The following is a 19,745-nucleotide window of genomic DNA, read 5'->3' as shown; positions in this document are numbered from 1 at the left end:
CCAACCTGCCAGACTATTTACAAGAGAAGACGAATTTTACCCTTCTCTTGGGATCAATATGAATTCCTCAACCAGACTCACCGAAGCAGATTGTCGAGTCTTGAGCTGGGCTTTTGCCGGTGAGGTCTTGCTGTGCGTATTTAAGCGGGAATCTCATGTACTGAGACCAACGCTTTTCCATTGAAAGGGAGGTATTAGATCTTCCTGAGGTTGAAAATCGTGCTGGAGAAATTTAACCTCGTGGAGTAAAAGGCAGTATCACGAGTGGGATTCGAACCCACGCCTCCAGAAGAGACTGCGACCTGAACGCCTTAGACCGCTCGGCCATCCTGATGCGTTGACGCAAAAACTAAGATCCGTGCACAAATCGACTTAAAGTCTGTCTTCATCTTTATTACATTTCAAACAAGACATGCTTTCCCTACTTTTGAACCCCAGCCAGAGTCCTGTATCTGAGTGCCATCCTTGTCCAAACCGCTGGTGGTTAAGGAGCTTCTCATTGCTGCATTGATCAGTTTCCTCTAATCAGCAAGGTCCGATATACCGCTCTCTCTGTTCCTCAGACGAAGGTTTTGAAAGTCTAAGATCTGAGGGCGTGAAGTATCTAATTGGAGAGTTGCATTCTGGCGACTGCAATCTCTCTCCACAGCGGCTTCCGGTGCTGCTCTCACAGACAAGTAGCCGAAGAACCCCTCCACTGTCCAATCAGGTAAACGTTCATCTAGTAGAGGCGGCAGAAGAGTGTTCTGGGAGAAGTCAACTTAGTCACCTCGACTGTACTGTGGCTAGCTGAAGAACAGGCGTCAAAGAGTGGATAAGACTGAAAGCAAAACTTTGGTACCAATAAAGAAAAAGGCAGATGTGCTGCTGACAAATAGCAACTTGTTTCCGTTTGGTGTGATTGAGAGTACGAATAGCAGAGGATGGTTTCAATCCATCGACCTCTGGGTTATGGGCCCAGCACGCTTCCGCTGCGCCACTCTGCTCGGTGCTCTGTATTTTTGTGGTCGGACTTGAGGCAAAGTTTGAGGAAGTCTGTAACAGCGTGATCAATGTTCCCAGAGAGATGAAACTGCTGCCCCGAACTTCATTTTATAAAGGTGATTCCAGTCACTCCCCACTTTCCCATCAGAACAACGTCACAGAAGAAATTACATCACCTTCCACAGAACAACCATTCCGCACGAAAGTCAATTATCTGAACTGTGCTGACCAGTATCAGTGTGCTCAAACGTCTGTTCTTGTTGAAAGAAAAAAATGAGGAAGTGAATAATTGTGTGGTTACCGCAGGGCAGTAATGTTGTAGCTCCTGGTTTAAGGAGCAGAGTGCGCAGCGGAAGCGTGCAGGGCTATTAGCCCTTGGTCGAGGAATCGAGGGTATTCTCTGCTATTTGCATTCTCCCTCACAACAAAAGTAAACATAACACGCGTTCCTGTTTGCTTTGCAGAAAATAGCTACAGAAACTTTCTTGCAGTCTCATCCCGACATTAGTCCCAAGAATGAAAGAGACAGCATGACACATTACAACATTGTAAAGCTCACACATAGGGAACCACAGAGAAAATGCTTTAAAGTCTCAGCAGATCTGACAGCATCTGGAGGGAGAGAAATGAGCTGACGTTTCGTGTCCAGGTGACCCTTAGTCAAAGCTGCTCGGGAAACGTTATCCAGTCGTACCCCACAGAGGGGCAATATAGATATATAACGGTATCCAGTAATAACTCACAGGGGGCCAATAAGGAAATAAAGCTTTATCGAGCAATGAATCACAATAGAAACCGAGTCCCCAACTTCCCCTCTTGGACGGATGTGAACAATCCAACCTGCCAGACTATTTACAAGAGAAAGACGAATTTTACCCTTCTCTTGGGATCAATATGAATTCCTCAACCAGACTCACCGAAGCAGATTGTCGAGTCATGAGGTGGGCTTTTGCCGGTGAGGTCTTGCTGTGCGTATTTAAGCGGGAATCTCATGTACTGAGACCAACGCTTTTCCATTGAAAGGGAGGTATTGGATCTTCCTGAGGTTGAAAATCGTGCTGGAGAAATTTAACCTCGTGGAGTAAAAGGCAATATCAGGAGTGGGATTCGAACACACGCCTCCAGACGTGACTGCGACCTGAACGCAGCGCCTTAGACCGCTCGGCCATCCTGATGCGTTGACGCAACAATAAAGATCCGTGCACAAATCGACTTAAAGTCTGTCTTCATCTTTATTACATTTCAAACAAGACATGCTTTCCCTACTTTTGAACCCCAGCCAGAGTCCTGTATCTGAGTGCCATCCTTGTCCAAACCGCTGGTTGTTAAGGAGCTTCTCATTGCTGCATTGATCAGTTTCCTCTAATCAGCAAGGTCCGATATACCGCTCTACCTGTTCCTCAGACGAAGGTTTTGAAAGTCTAAGATCTGAGGGCGTGAAGTATCTAATTGGAGAGTTGCATTCTGGCGACTGCAATCTCTCTCCACAGCTGCTTCCGGTGCTGCTCTCACAGACAAGTAGCCGAAGAACCCCTCCAGTGTCCAATCAGGTGAACGTTCATCCAGTTGAGGCGGCAGAAGAGTGTTCTGGGAGAAGTCAACGCAATCACCTCGACTGTACTGTGGCTAGCTGAAGAACAGGTGTCAAAGAGTGGATAAGACTGAAAGCAAAACTTTGGTACCAATAAAGAAAAAGGCAGATGTGCTGCTGACAAATAGCAACTTTTTTACGTTTGGTGTGATTGAGAGTACGAATAGCTGAGGATGGTTTCGATCCCTCGACCTCTGGGTTATGGGCCCAGCACGCTCCCGCTGCGCCACTCTGCTCGGGGCTCTTTTTTTTTTTTGTGGTCGGACTTGAGGCAAAGTTTGAGGAAGTCTGTAACAGCGTGATCAATGTTCCCAGAGAGATGAAACTGCTGCCCCGAACTTCATTTTATAAAGGTGATTCCAGTCACTCCCCACTTTCCCATCAGAACAACGTCACAGAAGAAATCACATCACCTTCCACAGAACAACCATTCTGCACGAAAGTTAATTATCTGAACTGTGCTGACCAGTATCAGTGTGCTCAAACGTCTGTTCTTGTTGAAAGAAAAAAATGAGGAAGTGAATAATTGTGTGGTTACCGCAGGGCAGTAATGTTGTAGCTCCTGGTTTAAGGAGCAGAGTGCGCAGCGGAAGCGTGCAGGGCTATTAGCCCTTGGTCGAGGAATCGAGGGTATTCTCTGCTATTTGCATTCTCCCTCACAACAAAAGTAAACATAACACGCGTTCCTGTTTGCTTTGCAGAAAATAGCTATCAGAAACTTTCTTGCAGTCTCATCCCGACATTAGTCCCAAGAATGAAAGAGACAGCATGACACATTACAACATTGTAAAGCTCACACATAGGGAACCACAGAGAAAATGCTTTAAAGTCTCAGCAGATCTGACAGCATCTGGAGGGAGAGAAATGAGCTGACGTTTCGTGTCCAGGTGACCCTTAGTCAAAGCTGCTCGGGAAACGTTATCCAGTCGTACCCCACAGAGGGGCAATATAGATATATAACGGTATCCAGTAATAACTCACAGGGGGCCAATAAGGAAATAAAGCTTTATCGAGCAATGAATCACAATAGAAACCGAGTCCCCAACTTCCCCTCTTGGACGGATGTGAACAATCCAACCTGCCAGACTATTTACAAGAGAAGACGAATTTTACCCTTCTCTTGGGATCAATATGAATTCCTCAACCAGACTCACCGAAGCAGATTGTCGAGTCATGAGCTGGGCTTTTGCCGGTGAGGTCTTGCTGTGCGTATTTAAGCGGGAATCTCATGTACTGAGACCAAAGCTTTTCCATTGAAAGGGAGGTATTCGATCTTCCTGAGGTTGAAAATCGTGCTGGAGAAATTTAACCTCGTGGAGTAAAAGGCTATATCAGGAGTGGGATTCGAACCCACGCCTCCAGAAGAGACTACGACCTGAACGCAGCGCCTTAGACCGCTCGGCCATCCTGATGCGTTAACGCAAAAACTAAGATCCGTGCACAAATCGACTTAAAGTCTGTCTTCATCTTTATTACATTTCAAACAAGACATGCTTTCCCTACTTTTGAACCCCAGCCAGAGTCCTGTATCTGAGTGCCATCCTTGTCCAAACCGCTGGTGGTTAAGGAGCTTCTCATTGCTGCATTGATCAGTTTCCTCTAATCAGCAAGGTCCGATATACCGCTCTATCTGTTCCTCAGACGAAGGTTTTGAAAGTCTAAGATCTGAGGGCGTGAAGTATCTAATTGGAGAGTTGCATTCTGGCGACTGCAATCTCTCTCCACAGCTGCTTCCGGTGCTGCTCTCACAGACAAGTAGCCGAAGAACCCCTCCACTGTCCAATCAGGTAAACGTTCATCCAGTAGAGGCGGCAGAAGAGTGTTCTGGGAGAAGTCAACTTAGTCACCTCGACTGTACTGTGGCTAGCTGAAGAACAGGTGTCAAAGAGTGGATCGGACTGAAAGCAAAACTTTGGTACCAATAAAGAAAAAGGCAGATGTGCTGCTGACAAATAGCAACTTGTTTCCGTTTGGTGTGATTGAGAGTACGAATAGCAGAGGATGGTTTCGATCCATCGACCTCTGGGTTATGGGCCCAGCACGCTTCCGCTGCGCCACTCTGCTCGGTGCTCTTTTATTTTGTGGTCGGACTTGAGGCAAAGTTTGAGGAAGTCTGTAACAGCGTGATCAATGTTCCCAGATAGAATAAAAAGAACAAAGAACAAAGAAATGTACAGCACAGGAACAGGCCCTTCGGCCCTCCAAGCCCGTGCCGACCATACTGCCCGACTAAACTACAATCTTCTACACTTCCTGGGTCCGTATCCTTCTATTCCCATCCTATTCATATATTTGTCAAGATGCCCCTTAAATGTCCCTATCGTCCCTGCCTCCACTACCTCCTCCGGTAGTGAGTTCCAGGCACCCACTACCCTCTGCGTAAAAAACTTGCCTCGTACATCTACTCTAAACTTTGCCCCTCTCACCTTAAACCTATGCCCCCTAGTAATTGACCCCTCTACCCTGGGGAAAAGCCTCTGACTATCCACTCTGTCTATGCCCCTCATAATTTTGTATACCTCTATCAGGTCGCCCCTCAATCTCCTTCGTTCCAGTGAGAACAAACCGAGTTTATTCAATCGCTCGCTAGATGGAACTGCTGCCCCGAACTTCATTTTATAAAGGTGATTCCAGTCACTCCCCACTTTCCCATCAGAACAACGTCACAGAAGAAATCACATCACCTTCCACAGAACAACCATTCCGCACGAAAGTCAATTATCTGAACTGTGCTGACCAGTATCAGTGTGCTCAAACGTCTGTTCTTGTTGAAAGAAAAAAATGAGGAAGTGAATAATTGTGTGGTTACCGCAGGGCAGTAATGTTGTAGCTCCTGGTTTAAGGAGAAGAGTACGCAGCGGAAGCGTGCAGGGCTCTTAGCCCGAGGTCGAGGAATCGAGGGTATTCTCTGCTATTTGCATTCTCCCTCACAACAAAAGTAAACATAACACGCGTTCCTGTTTGCTTTGCAGAAAATAGCTATCAGAAACTTTCTTGCAGTCTCATCCCGATATTAGTCCCAAGAATGAAAGAGACAGCATGACACATTACAACATTGTAAAGCTCACACATAGGGAACCACAGAGAAAATGCTTTAAAGTCTCAGCAGATCTGACAGCATCTGGAGGGAGAGAAATGAGCTGACGTTTCGTGTCCAGGTGTCCCTTAGTCAAAGCTGCTCGGGAAACGTTATCCAGTCGTACCCCACAGAGGGGCAATATAGATATATAACGGTATCCAGTAATAACTCACAGGGGGCCAATAAGGAAATAAAGCTTTATCGAGCAATGAATCACAATAGAAACCGAGTCCCCAACTTCCCCTCTTGGACGGATGTGAACAATCCAACCTGCCAGACTATTTACAAGAGAAGACGAATTTTACCCTTCTCTTGGGATCAATATGAATTCCTCAACCAGACTCACCGAAGCAGATTGTCGAGTCATGAGCTGGGCTTTTGACGGAGGGGTCTTGCTGTGCGTATTTAAGCGGGAATCTCGTGTACTGAGGCCAACGCTTTTCCATTGAAAGGGAGGTCTTGGATCTTCCTGAGGTTGAAAATCTTGCTGGAGAAATCTAACCTCGTGGAGTAAAAGACAACATCAGGAGTGGGATTCGAACCCACGCCTCCAGAAGACACTGCGACCTGAACGCAGCGCCTTAGACCGCTCGGCCATCCTGATGCGTTGACGCAAAACTAAGATCCGTGCACAAATCGACTTAAAGTCTGTCTTCATCTTTATTACATTTCAAACAAGACATGCTTTCCCTACTTTTGAACCCCAGCCAGAGTCCTGTATCTGAGTGCCATCCTTGTCCAAACCGCTGGTGGTTCAGGAGCTTCTCATTGCTGCATTGATCAGTTTCCTCTAATCAGCAAGGTCCGATATACCGCTCTACCTGTTCCTCAGACGAAGGTTTTGAAACTCTAAGATCTGAGGGCGTGAAGTATCTCATTGGAGAGTTGCTTTCTGGCGACTGCAATCTCTCTCCACAGCTGCTTCCGGTGCTGCCCTCACAGACAAGTAGCCGAAGAACCCCTCCAGTGTCCAATCAGGTGAACGTTCTTCCAGTAGAGGCGGCAGAAGAGTGTTCTGGGAGAAGTCAACTTAATCACCTCGACTGTACTGTGGCTCGCTGAAGAACAGGTGTCAAAGAGTGGATAAGACGGAAAGCAAAACTTTGGTACCAATAAAGACAAAGGCAGATGTGCTGCTGACAAATAGCAACTTTTTTCCGTTTGGTGTGATTGAGAGTACGAATAGCAGAGGATGGTTTCGATCCATCGACTTCTGGGTTATGGGCCCAGCACGCTCCCGCTGCGCCACTCTGCTCGGTGCTCTTTTTTTTTTGTGGTCGGACTTGAGGCAAAGTTTGAGGAAGTCTGTAACAGCGTGATCAATGTTCCCAGAGAGATGAAACTGCTGCCCCGAACTTCATTTTATAAAGGTGATTCCAGTCACTCCCCACTTTCCCATCAGAACAACATCACAGAAGAAATCACATCACCTTCCACAGAACAACCATTCCGCACGAAAGTAAATTATCTGAACTGTGCTGACCAGAATCAGTGTGCTCAAACGTCTGTTCTTGTTGAAAGAAAAAAATGAGGAAGTGAATAATTGTGTGGTTACCGCAGGGCAGTAATGTTGTAGCTCCTGGTTTAAGGAGGAGAGTGCGCAGCGGAAGTGCTGGGCCATTAGACCGAGATCGAGGAATCGAGGGTATTCTCTGCTATTTACATTCTCCCTCACGCCAAAAGTAAACATAACACACGTTCCTGTTAGCTTTGCAGCAAATACCTATCAGAAAATTTCTTGCAGTCTCATATCGACATTAGTCCCAAGAATGAAAGAGACAGCATGACACATTACAACATTGTAAAGCTCACACAGAGGGAATCACAGAGAAAATGCTTTAAAGTCTCAACAGATCTGACAGCATCTGGAGTGAGAGAAATGAGCTAAGGTTTCGAGTCCAGATGACCCTTAGTCAAAGCTGCACAGGAAACGTTATCCAGTAGTACCCCACAGAGGGGCAATATAGATATAGAACGATATCCAGTAATAACTCACAGGGGGCCAATAGGGAAATAAAGCTTTATCGAGCAATGAATCACAATAGAAACCGAGTTCCCAACTGCCCCTCTTGGAGGGATGTGAACAATCCAACCTGCCAGACTATTTACAAGAGAAGACGAATTTTACCCTTCTCTTGGGATCACTATTAATTCCTCAACCAGAGTCACTGAAGCAGATTATCGAGTCATGAACTGGGCTTCTGCCGGTGGAGTCTTGCTGTGCATATTTAAGCTGGAATCTCATGTCCTGAGACCAACGCTTTTCCATTGAAAAGGAGGTATTGGATCTTCCTTTTATAAAGAAGAAGGCAGGTGTGCTGCTGACAAATAGCGACTTGTTTCCGTTTGGTGTGAGTGAGAATATAAATAGGCTTGGAACTTGCTGGCGAGGCCGTCGCCGGTGATGATGACGTGGCGTGGACTCGCTGAACCAGGTTTAGGAGCTCGAGCACCGAGCAGGGACGCTCTATCAGGCCCGACGATTTCAAACCACAGTGTTGCCGTGTCGCCTTGTTGGATACCCCTAGTTGACAGGAACCACTGGCAGCTATGGCATTGCCATTGTAGTCAAGGAACTGGCAGGCCGGTGGAAGAATGCTTGGTCTGGCGCGCATGGTGTCGAGGCCGGATTTTGAGATGAGGTTCGCTGATGCGCCGGTGTGAAGTTTGAATCGGATGCAAGCCTTGTCTCATTTCATTTCATTTCGTTTTCATTTCATTGTATTGTGTGGACAGCACACCACTCGTCGATCCACACTGAGGATCGAGAGGCGTTCCGCGTTGTGGTGGAAGGCAGCGCATGTGTCGTTATGATGCCCACCCGGTATGGGGACCTAACGCACTCAGCATCAGGGTCTGTTGGGCTGTTGGGATCGGAATCTGGCATGCCTTGTTGTATTGAGCGGACACTTCTGCGCCGCAGCTGGGATCGCTGGCTGCTGAGCGGTGGAGCAGATCTGCAAAGGGCTGCATAGTGGCCACGCTTGCCACACTGTAGACACCGGCGTCCTTTTGCCGGACATTTCCGCTTTAAGTGGGTGGAGCCACAATTCGGAGATGTCATGACGCCGACGGCAGGGCATTTCGTGCGCCATCGTGCATGCGCAGTGCGATCGGTCGATGTACGCACCTGTGCAATCATGTTTTCGGCCTCGTCGTCCACTCGGTCATGGCGCACATGCGCAGGGACCCGGGAAAAGCGCACAAAGCGACCACTCTCCTCGATGCTCAGGCCGTGCATTTGAACAATGGCCTGCACCCGTTCCACCTCATGGGAGGCCAGTTTTGCAGTTTCTGCCGCCCTGATGTGGGAGTAACGATTCTTAGCATGCTCATGGATAACGCATGTCTCGATAGCAACTGAGAGGGTCAACTGTTTGACTTTCAGGAGCTGCTGCCGAAGGGAGTCGGAGTGGACACCGCAAACGATCTGATCACGGATCATGGAATCTGCCGTCGAGTCATAGTTACATGACTGCGCTATGATTCGGAGATGGGTCACGCAGGACTGAAAAGTTTCATTCTTACCCTGAAGCCTCTAATGGAAAAAGTACCATTCAAAGCTCTCATTCACCTCAGTGTCGCAGTGGCTGTCAAACATCAGCAGGACTGTTTCAATTTTGTTTTGTCTTCGCCGGCAGCGAATGTAAGGGAGTTGTAGATGTGGATGGCGTGGTCCCCCACGGTGGAGAGAAATAATGTGATCTTCCTGGCATCCGATGCTGCTTCGAGGTCAGAGGCCTCGATCTGCAGGAGGAACTTTTGCTTGAAGATTTTCCAATTGGCGCCAAGGTTGCCGGAGATGCGGAGCTGCGGAGGAGGCTGGTGTTTTCCATTTCACCGGATGGCTGCTTCCTGGTCAATGCTGATTCACTCGAGATAGGTCCGTCAAGATCAGTATCACTCTGGTACCATGATGTGTTAGGCAGGTAGGCTCAATGTGGACTGCACTCGATGCAGGGAAGCTAAAAACAGACGTCGAACACTGGAGAAAATCCAACACTGTTTTATTCAACGATAGAACTGATACACATATGCAGCTGTGGGTCGACACTATACTGAACTGACTGGAGACCTTGTAGTAGCCTGATCAGACTTACTAGCTACCGCATGGTGTTTGCACTTGCTAGCTCGTGGACTCTGACTGTCTCAGTGGCTGGGTCCAGAGAGAGCGGGAAACCTAGTGCCCTCTGGCTTTATAGTGGTAGTGTCCTGTTTGGTGATTGGCTGCACTGTGTTGTGCTTACTGGTCATCCTGTGTGTCCATCACTGACTGTCTGCATCTCATTATATACATGAGTGGATATTATGACAGACTCCAAATCCAATGGTATTTTTCCACGGATATTCTATCCCTTCTCACAGACAGACTGGGAGACCCGTCATCGCATGCAAGCAATAACTTCCTGGAGTGATTCCAGGTTGGGTTTATATCGCATAAATTGTCAATGAATGTCTTGTTAAACGTAGTTCAGTTAGCGGAGTGGCTGTGGCTTGGTACTTGCAGTCAAATGGGGTTCCTCCGCACAGATTCGAAACCTACTCACACTGTAGGCAGCACGGTAGCACAGTGGCTATCACAGTTGTTTCACAGCTCCAGGGAGCTGTCTGTGCAGTGTCTGCGTAGGTTTCCTCCGGGTGCCTCCGGTATCTTTCGGAAGTTCGGTGCAGACTCAAGAGGCCGAATGTCCTGCAGGGATTCTCTGGATAACAAATTAGAATCGTCAGAACTCCGACATTGACGGGATGTTTAAGGCGTCTGACTGATCTTCATCATGATGCGATCAAATGTTTGTATCTTTCAGTCTTTCCGCGGTGTTTTATTTACAATGTGTAGAAACATGTGAAACATGGTGTTGAAGTGTTTCCCATCAGTCCATTCAGAACAATCCTTCAGCTGATATGATGGAAATGTAATTTGCTGACAGAAACAACATTCCCAACACTTCACATCTGGCTGCACATCTGGACCAATGCACACAGACGACCTTCTTCCGTTTTATTGTGCACATTAAATATCCATGAGGTGGTTTGGTGAAGTCAGGTCATATGGCGAGTTGGCCGAGGGGTGATGGCGATGCGCTGCTAATCCATTGTGCTTTCCATCTGCGGGTCTGAATCCATTCTCGTCGATGATCCATTTCCTGCGTCTCCGCGTTGGGCCACTTATTGAGGGTGACCTGATGGTTCATTCAGTGTCTCAGGAACTAGGATGGAGTTTAGATTCGGAGTTCAACAGGCCTGAGGAGTGAATCTTCTTGCACCAATCTCTATACCGATATTCCGAATCCTCTGTCTGATAATCGATTTGAATCACGACACCAGCTTTGGGCAGGAGTTGGCACCATGAAAACTTGCGGCTTCAGAAACTCCAAAACAGACGCCAGCTTCATCTGGGGCACTGCTGGCAGATTTTGTCTTTCCAGAACCGGCCGCCCAGCCGTGAAATCAACTTCATCAGATGACCTCATTACACTGTAAGACGGAGGAGCAGAAGTATGCCATTCGGCCAATCGTGTCTGCTCCACCATTCAAAGAGATTATGACTGATCTGATATAATCCTCAAACCCACTTTCCCGCCACATCCCCATAATCCTTGTTTTCTTTACTGATTAAATCTTGAACATATTAACTGACCCATCCTCGACAATCGTATTCGCTTAGAAACGATATTTCCACAGATACACTATCTCCTTAGAGAAGAAATTACTCATCATTCCTGGCTTAACTGGGCGGTCCCTTCCCCTGAGATTAATCCCTCAGGTCCCAGACTCTCCCACATGGAGAATCAAACTCTCAGCATCCCCCCTGTCAACCCCCCTGAAAAGCTATTAAATCAGTGATTTTGAATGCTAGGAATTATTCCCTGTCCCAAAGATTAGGTCAGGCCTCTGGATTCCCAATCCAGTGACATAATCTTTCATCCCTCTGAACAACAGTTGATTCGGCTCATTATTAAACATCTTGGGCCAGTGGGCCGATGAATGGCAGATGGAGTTTAATTTGGATAAATGTGAGGTGATGCATTTTGGTAGGTCAAATCAGTGATTGACCTACTCAGTTACTAGTAGGGAGTTGGGGAGAAATACAGAACCAACAGATCGAGGAGAACAGGTTCACACATCCTTGAAGGTGGTGTCGCAAGTGGAAAGGGTGGGGAAGAAGGCATTCAGCATGCTAGGTTTTAAGGTCAAAATATTGAATACAAGAGTTGTGATGTCTTGTTCAAGTTGTACAATACATGCTGGTAAGACCACAAGGGAAATACTGTGTTCAATTCTGGTCACCCTATTTCCGGAAGGATATTGTTGAACTAGAAAGGGTGCAGAAGTGATTTACAACGATGCTACCAGGACTTGATGGTGTGAGTGAAAAGTAGAGGCTGGATAGGCAGGGACTTTTTTTTCCTGGAGCGTAGGAGGCTTATGGGTGATGTCATAGAGGTCTATGAAATAATGAAGAGCATAAATAAGGTAATGAGGAGCATCTGGAACGGGCTGCCAGAGACAGGGGCAGAGGCAGTTATCATTTTGTCTTTTAAAAATCAGTTAGACAGTTACATGGGCAGGGTGGGTGTAGATGGATATGGGCCAAATGCGGGCAAGTGGGACTAGCTTAGTGATAGAAACTTGGGCGGCATTGACAAGCTGGGACGAAGGGCTGTTTCCATGCTGCCAACATCCAATACTCTTTGACTCTGTCTGTCTTCCTGATGATATTAGAATTTCCTCCACAGAATTGTATTGAACCGATTGATACATAATATTTTATTCTATATTTTATCCAAGTCAAACAGATTCATCAGGGGATAAATAAAATATTAAGATGAAAGCGAATTGAATGAACAATGTTCCAAAAAATTATATTCCAAAAAGAGCCCTGCAACGTTTGGATGGAAAGGTGAAACTTTGAACGGAGGAAGGAAAACTCTGCTGACAGCAAGTTCCACCGGATTTCTATATCAAACGATCGCGGTGGGACTCGAGCCTCCAATCTTCTGATAGCTTCATTAGGTTCACAGAAATCAGATGCCTTAGCCATTAAGCCACGCGACCACCACATGGGACATACGGGCTGATGTTTATCGCATGTGAATAAATACTGTGATTCTCTCTGTTTCCCTAGAAACCAGTACAATGCAGAAGGAGGCCATTCGGCCCATCGACTCTGCATGACCCTCCAATCCTGCACCCCACTCATGCTTTAATTTGGATCTAGACTGGGAAGTTCTGTGCTGTTCCATGTAAAGCAAAAATGAACTTCGAGGATATTTCCAATGCAACTGTTTTTCTTACGCAAACAATTGAATTCGTGAAATTGTGCGTTTCGGGAGCTGGGATTTTCGAGTCTCTCAAGGCTTCTCTCCAAATCCAATGGTCATTTTAAGGTAGATTCAACCGCTCCTCACATAAACACCGGGGCACCGTTCATCGCAGGAATGCAAGAACTTCCTGGAGTGATTCCAGGCCGGTTTTATAATGTTTTGTATGTTTTATAATGTTTAATGAATGACCTATTGAACACAGCTGCGATGATCGAGTGGTTAAGGTGTTGGACTTTCCCCAGTAGGTTCGAGCCATGCTCCCAACGACTGTGACTGAAGAATTAATCGATTTTTAGCAAACGGTTTGACACAAAGTTCGTTGCTTAGCAAATTCTAATCTCCTCAGGAAGAGGGTTAATGGTAATTTGGACATCAGCCCGGCTAGTTCAGTCGGTGGAGCATGGGACTCTTAATCCCAGGGTCGTGGGTTCCAGACCCACGTTGGGCGCTTCCATATTGTAATCTGAGAGTGTTGAGCTGATCGGACTGATTTGATAACAGGAACACAAGGATATGTTCCTGAACTGGGACTCCAGAGGCCTGAACTGATCTTTCGTGACAAGATTTACTTAATCTGGAATTGAAATTTCGTCTCAGTAATGGCGCAGAAAGGTTCTGCTTCAGACGGATCATATTTCCACAACTGGGAACACATTTACACAACAGGGAATGATCTGACACAATCACAGTGAAGATCTGTCACCGGCACAGTCACGGTTCCAAGAGAGAGAACAGTTACACAGCAGAGAGCTCAGTTACACAGCAGGAAAAACATTTAATTGCCTATCTTTGTGGAACAGAAAATCCCTTTTTCCTAAATAACCAGTTTTTCCATTTCAGTACCTTGCTGGTTTGCTCGGCACCTTTTCTGTGTGTCATTGTGTGTGTGTCCTGATAGTCTCTTCCTGCTTTACTGTGTGTCTTTCTCTGTCTGTTACAGCCGTGCTGATGTTCCGTGTTATTGTCCAGCCAAGGTGAGCTTCACAACACGTGGTTCTCGTTTAAGAGTAAAATAGTTATGTGGCTGCCGCAGAACAGCAATTGCGAACACAGTGGGTCTAAAAAGCAGAGTGGCGCAGCGCAGCATGTTGGGCCCATAACCCAGAGGTCGATGGATCGAAACCATCCTCTGCTATTTATATTCTCAGTCACCCCAAAATTAAACATGACTCTATCATCCTGCGGCACATCCGCCTTTTCTTTTCAGTAGATTAGTATCAAAGTGTTGCATCCAGTGTGAACGGGACATTTTCCCCAGGAATAAAGCAGACAGCATTACATCACTGTGAAGCTCAAAGTAACAAAATAGGGAAGCTCTTCAATTGACTCTCTCTGAGGAAAACAGACAACATCTGCTGTGGTGTGTGAGTATTATTGGTGCCAATATCACATCTCCACTGACTGGAATGAGTTATGTTTTATTAACACAGTCATGTCATTTGGTAAAGATCAAACCGGGAGTTTTTTTAGTGTTTTCAAATCCTTTAACAGCGAGAAGGGGTAAAGTTTATATAATAACTTCCAGGAATACCCCACAGAGGGGCAATAAGCATATATAATAATATCCAATAATAAACTACTATAGAAACCGAGATCACACTTTCGCCACTCGGACGGACGTGAACAATCAAACCAGACTATTTAGAACAAGCGAAGATTCCTGCCTCCAGCTACCTCATTTTCTCCAGCTCTCTTCCTCAGCTCGAAACACACGAAATCACGCAAACGCCTCATCAAATTATTATTGCGATGGCCGGGAATCGCACCCGGATCAACTGCTTGGAAGGCAGCGATGCTCACCAGTATCCCCCCATCACATACCGCCGAAGGTTGAGTCCTTTTGATGCTTTGCATTAGTTTGATAAATTGTTTCGTAAACGATGTCTTACTATGTTTATGTTATTTCACTCCAATTTGAAATGCTCCTGAAAGAAAGTGTCCGTGTCGCACTGCCCCCTGTCAGCCAGGAGATGGCACCAGTCCACAATAAATGTATTTATTTCTGATGTTCTGTGTGTCATTACATAGGACTCTTGCTCTGGCCTGAGACCTTACCTATTCCTTGTGGCCTGATGCTGCCGTTTGCACCCTGGTTAAGTAATCATAGAATGCCTCCAGTGCAGAAGTAGACCATTCAGCCCATCCAGTCTGCACCGACGCACGGAAAGATCACCCCAACACGGCCCAATCATCTCCGAACCGTTTGGATACATCAGGTGTCAGTCTCCTCTGGAGACCAGGGTTCAATCCCACTCCTGACATTGACATTGATTCTCAGCTGCGATAAAATGCCAGATGTCCCGGGTTCAAAAATCCGGGCGAGCCCGGATGGTGTCACTGACTGAAATCGGGAGGAGGTTTGATCTCCCGGGAAGTTATTGCAGCGAATATATCAGTGCAGAACACGTGAAGAAACGGACAGGGTATTTAAAGGTCGTTTGATCATGGTGTGGGATTCTGAATTTCTCCTCAAGTAAAAGCAGACGCACGCTTTTGAATCCGCGCAGCTGGCTGAATACAATGGTTATTTGTACCTGATAAGCCTTTGATTTGATCAATGCGCTTTCGGGGTGAGGTGGCCGAGTGGTTAAGGGGACGGACTGCTAATCCATTGTGCTCTGCATGCGTGGGTTCGAAACCCATCATTGTCGATTTTCCATCCTGCTTTCTCCCAGTGGGACTCATTTTTCCAAAGTTTCTGCAATCACCGATGTGACAATCCAGTCCAAGTTGTGAGGCAGGATTGCATCGAGTTAGAACATAGAACATAGAACGGTACAGGCCCTTCGGCCCACGATGTTGCACCGAAACGAAAGCCATCTAACCTACACTATGCCATTATCATCCATATGTTTATTCAATAAACATTTAAATGCCCTCAATGTTGGCGAATTCACTACTGTTGCAGGTAGGGCATTCCACGGCCTCACTACTCTTTGCGTAAAGAACCTACCTCTGAACTCTGTCCGATATCTATTACCCCTCAGTTTAAAGCTATGTCCCCTCGTGCAAGCCATTTCCATCCGCGGGAGAAGGCTCTCACTGTCCACCCTATCTAACCCCCTGATCATTTTGTATGCCTCTATTAAGTCTCCTCTTCTCTCCAACGAAAACAACATCAAGTCCATCAGCCTTTCCTCATAATATTTTCCCTCCATACCAGGCAACATCCTGGTAAATCTCCTCTGCGCCCGCTCCAAAGCCTCCACGTCCTTCCTATAATGCGGTGACCAGAACTGTACGCAATACTCCAAATGCGGCCGAACCAGAGTTCTGTACAGCTGCAACATGACCTCCCGACTCCGGAACTCAATCCCTCTACCAATAAAGGCCAACACTCCATAGGCCTTCTTCACAACCCTATCAACCTGGGTGGCAACTTTCAGGGATCTATGTACATGGACACCTAGATCCCTCTGCTCATCCACACTTTCAAGAACTTTACCATTAGCCAAATATTCCGCATTCCTGTTATTCCTGCCAAAGTGAATCACCTCACACTTCTCTACATTAAACTCCATTTGCCACCTTTCAGCCCAGCTCTGCAGCTTATCTATATCCCTCTGTAACCTGCTACATCCTTCCACACTATCGACAACACCACCGACTTTAGTATCGTCTGCAAATTTACTCACCCACCCTTCTGCGCCTTCCTCTAGGTCATTGATAAAAATGACAAACAGCAACGGCCCAAGAACAGATCCTTGTGGTACTCCACTTGTAACTGAACTCCATTCTGAACATTTCCCATCAACCACCACCCTCTGTCTTCTTTCAGCTAGCCAATTTCTGATCCACATCTCTAAATCACCCTCAATCCCCAGCCTCCGTATTTTCTGCAATAGCCTACCGTGGGGAACCTTATCAAACGCTTTGCTGAAATCCATATACACCAACATCAACTGCTCTACCCTCGTCTACCTGTTCAGTCACCTTCTCAAAGAACTCAATAAGGTTTGTGAGGCATGACCTACCCTTCACAAAGCCATGCTGACTATCCCTGATCATATTATTCCTATCTAGATGATTATAAATCTTGTCTCTTATAATCCCCTCCAAGACTTTACCCACTACAGACGTGAGGCTCACCGGTCTATAGTTGCCGGGGTTGTCTCTGCTCCCCTTTTTGAACAAAGGGACCACATTTGCTGTCCTCCAGTCCTCTGGCACTATTCCTGTAGCAAATGCTGGAATGGGTATTAAGGGCGCTGGTTACATCACTGCTAGAGTTTTCCATATCACTTGACATGTGCGACATGATTGACAAAATTTAACTACATCTTTATGTAGTCCAGGCCAATAAAAATGTTCCTGGATTTTAGCTTGAGTTTTCCCTTTTCCCAAATGACCTCCCACTGGTACCTCATGTGCAACTCGCAACACCTCTTTTGTATACCCTACCGGCAATACTACTTGATGAACTTCTGCCCACTTTTCTTCCGCCTGCATATGTACACGTCTCCATTTTCTCATTAGGACATCATTTTTACGGGAATAACACTCTGGTATACTCTCAGATTCCTCTTCCGTTTATGCTTTCTGATATATCCGTTTCATTTCGACATCTTTCCGTTGTAACTCCGCCAATTTTCCTGAACTAAAAATATCCGCCCCATCCTCCACCTGTTCTTGTTCTTTTTCAACCATCTGATCAAAAATCGTTTCGGATAATTGCACTTCAACTTCATCTTCACTCTTTGATTTCTCATCTTGTCTTAGCCTGTGACTTTGCGACCTTGTTACTACACAATCCGGAAAAATCCCAGGATCTTCGTCCTTCAACACTTCAGTTGTCTGATTTTCCACTGGTTTATCAACCACGGTAGGCATCACTCCCATCTGCGATGCAGCTATACATTACCCAAGATAAACTGTATTCCTGGACAAGATAGTTTATCTATTACTCCGACTAGCACTTCCCTTCATTGGACTTTCCAACCTTACCTTATATAATGGAACGCTACTCCTCTCACACTGAATTCCACATATCACCACCTTTTCTGGCAACATTCTTCCCAAACTACATAATTCCTTATCTCTTACAATTAAAGATTGACTAGCTACTGTATCTCTTAAAATTGTGACTTATTTACCTGCTCCTCCTGATACACAGGAGTAAACTTTACCCAGACAACTAAATTCTTTAAATACATCTGGCACCTTCTTAACAATTACTTCCTTAACAGGCTGTACAATTGTTTGCACCTCCTTCACTTCCCTTGGGCTTTCCTTTACCACTCTAACAAACCCCACCGTCTTATCCTGTTTTACCACATCAACCTTCTCAGTGCTTTTCTTCAACCATCAACACTGTGACTTTACATGGCCTAGTTTATCACAGTGAAAACATTTGAAACTTTTCAGTTCTTTTCCAACTTCCTGGATGTCTTTTTAATCTGAGGTACTCTCTCTTTAGTGTCTGCCATCAGATCACCTTTACCTTTACCACTTGAGTATTTCTCATGTCCCCAGTTTCTATCCCTCACCGGCTGAAACTGATGTCGGAAACCAATCTTTGATTTATGAACAAATTCATAATCATCTGCCGTTTCCGCTGCTAATCTCGCAGTTTTCACCCCCTGTTCTTCCACATGAGTTCTCACTACATCAGGAATTGGATTTTTAAACTCCTTCAAACGTATTATTTCTCTGAGAGCTTCATACGTTTGATCTATTTTCAAAGCCCTTATACACCTATCAAAATTACTCTGTTTCAGCCTTTCAAACTCCATGTATGTTTGACCAAATTCTGTCCTTAAATTTCTAAACATTTGTCTGGAAGCTTCCGGCACTAGCTCATATGCACTCAAGATGGGTTTCTTCATCTCCTCATACGTTCCAGATACCTCCTCCGGGAGTGATGTAAACACTTCACTCGCTCTACCTACCAGCTTTGTTTGAATCAGTAACACCCACATGTCCTGTGGCCATTTCATTTGTTTCGCTACCTTCGCAAATGAAATGAAAAAGGCTTCCACTTCCTTCTCGTCAACGGTTGGTAATGCTTGGACATATTTAAATAGATTCCCACCAAGCCTTCGACTATGACGCTCTTTCTCACTATCCTCATCGCTATCATCCAACTGTACGTTTCCCTTCACATCTGCCAATTTTTACAGATTGTCAAGTTTCATGGCCATTTTCTGAAGTTCAAACTCCCTATCTTTATCTTTTTCCCTGATCTGTATTTCCCTTTCCTTTTCTTTTTGTTCTGCTAGGGCTATTCTTGCTTTTCTTCTTTCTTCTCGCTCCCTTTCTTTTTCCTTTCACTCTCTTTCTCTTCCTTTTTCCTCTCTCTCACTCTCGTATTCAAGCCGCTTTAATTCGTTCTCATGTTCCATTTGTTTCATTAGCAACTGAATATTTGCCATTTCCAATGAGTCAAACTCTATCTCAGGCAACTTTAAATGCTTAACCACCGTCATAACTACCTCATCTTTTCGCATTTTGTCAGGTAATGTTAACTGCAATGTTCTTGCCAAATCTAACAGTCTGCTTTTCGTTTCTGTCCGTAAAGTAGTACGTGTGACATTCTCCACATCCAAAAACTTCTGCGCCTCTGAAAGAGCCATGGTTCACAACACTCTCCCCACTTAAACTAAAATACCACAGCGGAAAAGCAACAATCCTTCACTGTCTTTAAGTTCACAAAAGCCAATCCAATAGATAGACTATTATCGCGGACGGGCCCCCAATTGTTATGGGCGAGGCGTTTTCAGAACACCAAGATGTATCATGAAGTTCAACCAATCTCTCCCTTTAATGG

At 45.8% G+C, this 19,745-nt stretch overlaps 4 non-coding genes across 4 annotated transcripts; 1 reads left to right on the top strand and 3 right to left on the bottom strand.

The window, feature by feature from the left end:
- Nucleotides 1–3,904: 3,904 nt before the first annotated feature.
- trnal-cag (transfer RNA leucine (anticodon CAG)) lies at nt 3,905–3,987 on the bottom strand. Its single transcript has one exon. It is a non-coding gene; the product is annotated as a tRNA-Leu (tRNA).
- Nucleotides 3,988–4,567: 580 nt separating this feature from the next.
- On the bottom strand, nt 4,568–4,639 carry trnam-cau (transfer RNA methionine (anticodon CAU)). The gene has a single exon. It is a non-coding gene; the product is annotated as a tRNA-Met (tRNA).
- Nucleotides 4,640–6,175: 1,536 nt separating this feature from the next.
- trnal-cag (transfer RNA leucine (anticodon CAG)) lies at nt 6,176–6,258 on the bottom strand. Its single transcript has one exon. It is a non-coding gene; the product is annotated as a tRNA-Leu (tRNA).
- A 7,096-nt stretch (nt 6,259–13,354) lies between these two features.
- Nucleotides 13,355–13,427, top strand: trnak-cuu (transfer RNA lysine (anticodon CUU)). The gene has a single exon. It is a non-coding gene; the product is annotated as a tRNA-Lys (tRNA).
- The last annotated feature ends 6,318 nt before the right edge of the window (nt 13,428–19,745 follow it).

This window comes from Scyliorhinus torazame, chromosome 24 (assembly GCF_047496885.1).
Source record: "Scyliorhinus torazame isolate Kashiwa2021f chromosome 24, sScyTor2.1, whole genome shotgun sequence".
In the NCBI taxonomy this organism is placed as follows: Eukaryota; Metazoa; Chordata; class Chondrichthyes; order Carcharhiniformes; family Scyliorhinidae; genus Scyliorhinus; species Scyliorhinus torazame.
The sequence above is the reverse complement of the archived record's forward strand: the minus strand, read 5'-3'. Positions and strand labels throughout refer to the sequence as shown.